The following is a 3,073-nucleotide window of genomic DNA, read 5'->3' on the forward strand; positions in this document are numbered from 1 at the left end:
TTTGTTTTTGTTTGAAGAAATTTTTCATTTGCATTAGAGTCTTATGGCTCTAATGTATTTGATGTATTTTGATACACTGAATTCGAATTTACGACTTAAATTGTACCAATAGGTCTAGGTTTAGCCCTAACCTCTAAAAACATTTAAAAACCGCAAATAAAGCTGATTTTTCCCTTCAATGAAAAACTTACATCTTAAACCTGATTGAAAACATACATGCTCTTATGCCTTTTATTGCTATGTACTCAAATTAACAACCTACATCAGCCCAGCAGGTCTAATTTGGCCCTAACACGTTTGAATTTACACAAATAACGAATTTTCCTTTGATGAAAAAATTTTTATTTTTATCTGCTGTTTAGACTTCTTAAGAGACATGTTAATTTTATTACTATTACTTTTATCGTTACCCAGAAACAACGACGTGGACGTAGTAAGTTCTATTTTCTTTGGGTTGCTAGATTAGAGTGAGCCCTCTTGTCTCTCACTATTCGGGGTGCTTGTTTAAAGTGAGTGCCTTGGCCTCTCCCTATTCAGAATTCTAAGGACGTATGTCGTTAGATTGTATTTAATCTATTTTCCAAATTCGATTTAAACTGTTTTTTTTTTATTATATCGTGTTTTTTTTTCTTCAAAATTTTTTATGTAACGGGTTTCGCTTACGTTTTTTTCTTATTTTCGTTTCTTTCATTAGCATCCAGAAAAAATCAGCGATCATAGCTTCATTCCATCTACCTTGATATCGCTGTTCCATCAATTTTATGGCTTGGTGGGACCGTTCCCCTTGCACTTTACTGTAATCTTCAGAGTTTTCGGGAAACTTCTCTAAATGTGAATGGAGGATGTGTAATGTTAAATTCATTAAACAACCCAAATTTGTATAAGCCTTTACCATTTTGGCTACAATTTTCTTGTAGTCAGGAATCTTATAGTTACCTCAAACATTTGTTGCTACTGCTTTGAAACTTTCCCAAGCTTCCTTTTCAACGTTAGTAATTTGAGTGACAAAGTTAGAGTCTTTAAATAACGTTAGAATCTGTGGCCCATCGAATACACCTTCGTTCAATTAAGCATCAGATACAGATGGGAATTTCTGACGTATATACTCAAAACATTGGCCATCCTTATCTAAAGCTTTCACAAATTGCTTCATCAGTTCTAGCTTGATGTGAAGGGGTGGAATAAGAACTTTCTTATAATTAACGAGAGTATTTTGAATGATGATGTGAGAACCAGGTTCGAAAGATTTTCACTTACGCCAAAATTTTTTTCTATAATGTTTAGTTCGATCTCTGCTATTCCAATGGCATAAAAAGCATGGCTCTCTTGTGAAACCTGATTGTTGTCCGAGTAGAATATTAAAGATTTTGAGATCTTCACACATGAGCCATTTAAGCTCAGCGTAATTCAATTTTTCTAAAAGTATTTTAAGATTGTTATACTCCTCTTTAATCATCGTTGAGTTAGCAATTGGAAAGGAAGAATAAAAATTGCATTTATGTACTAAAACGGCTTTTAAGCTACATTCTAAAACGTCGATAAAAATTTTCCAGACTTGATCTCTATACACATCTTGTTTCAAGTAATTTATTAACTCTCTTGCATCATTATAATAAAACAATAATGTCTCTTCATCTTTTGTGAAATATTCCCGTAATTCTTTATTTCTATTGCGATAAAATGTGACTTTCACGTTTGGTTGTAAGAGGGAACTTTTCTTAGCAAATGAAACAGCAAAATCTTAACCATCTTTTGGTAATTCTAGATCACTAAAGAAATCATTTAATTCCAATTGCGACATTAGCAAAGGAGTTTTTGATTTGTCGATATATGCTACGTAATCATCTTCTTCGTCATTGTCATCACTGCTATTGCTACCGTTGTTTTCTTCAGAATCGCCTTCATGATCATCGTTATTACTGCCTTCTTCTTCAGCATCGGTGTCGACTTCCACAACATCTACGCTTTTTACAGAACTATCAACTCTATGTTCATTTTGCTGTATTTTGAAACAGTATTCCTACTTTTCCTTGTGAATCCTTTTACGTCATTCATACAAAATTAGCAGTCTCTTAACAATAGTGATTTTTTCCATATAGTTAGTGTTGAATTTTTCAGATATTTTTCTTTTGCATTTTTTGAACGATGCAACATCAGTCTGCAGGCATTGCACCCTGAAAACAGAGTTACAGAACAGATCTGTAACTGTTCTAGAACACAAAAGAACGTGTTCTAGAACAGGTTAAGAACATGCGAGTAACTATGTCATCTCCCATACGCTAGAAAAATTATGTAACAGTTCTAGAACGCTGTGACATACGATCTGTAACATTTCTAGAACTCGGTTACCAGTGTTCTGTACCAGATCTAGAACGCTGTAACAACCAGTCTGTAACATTTCTAGAACAATCTTAGAACTCAATTACAAATGTTGTATAACAAATCTTTAACAGATCTATAACAATGTGACGACTGATCTATGTAACATTTCTAGAACTATGGTACACTACGTTGTGAAAAATCTAGGACAATTCTATAAAACTTATATAACAATTCTATAACAGTTCTAGAACTGTTATTTATCAAATATGGAACAGTGTTATGTACTCCTTAAAGCAATAGGATATCCCGGGATATTCGATTTGATCCCATTTATGTCCCGGGTTATTCCTGGAATAACCCATCGGAATATACTGCAAGGCGAAAATTTTGATATCCCCATAGATACGAGGGTGGATTGATAAGTTTCCGGCCTGACCAAGAGATGGCGCCACTAGGCCTACCTTGAGGTGGCGTTCTATAGTATCATCCTTAGATAGCTTGTAGCTATAGTTTCAGCCCGATCGCCATGTTAGTTTAGGTTTCAGAGCACACTGAACAAGACGCCTCTGTGTTTTTCTTAAAAATGGAAAAGCTGGAAAATCGTGCTGTCATCAAATACTTTTATTTGAAGGTGTTAAAGCCGAAAGATATCAAAGAAGAGATGGACTCAACACTGGGGACATCCTCCCCATCATATTCAACCATTAAGCAGTGGGTTTTCGAGTTTAAAAAGGGTCGTGTGAGCACCTCT

Source organism: Belonocnema kinseyi, chromosome 5 (assembly GCF_010883055.1).
Source record: "Belonocnema kinseyi isolate 2016_QV_RU_SX_M_011 chromosome 5, B_treatae_v1, whole genome shotgun sequence".
Taxonomy (NCBI): domain Eukaryota; kingdom Metazoa; phylum Arthropoda; class Insecta; order Hymenoptera; family Cynipidae; genus Belonocnema; species Belonocnema kinseyi.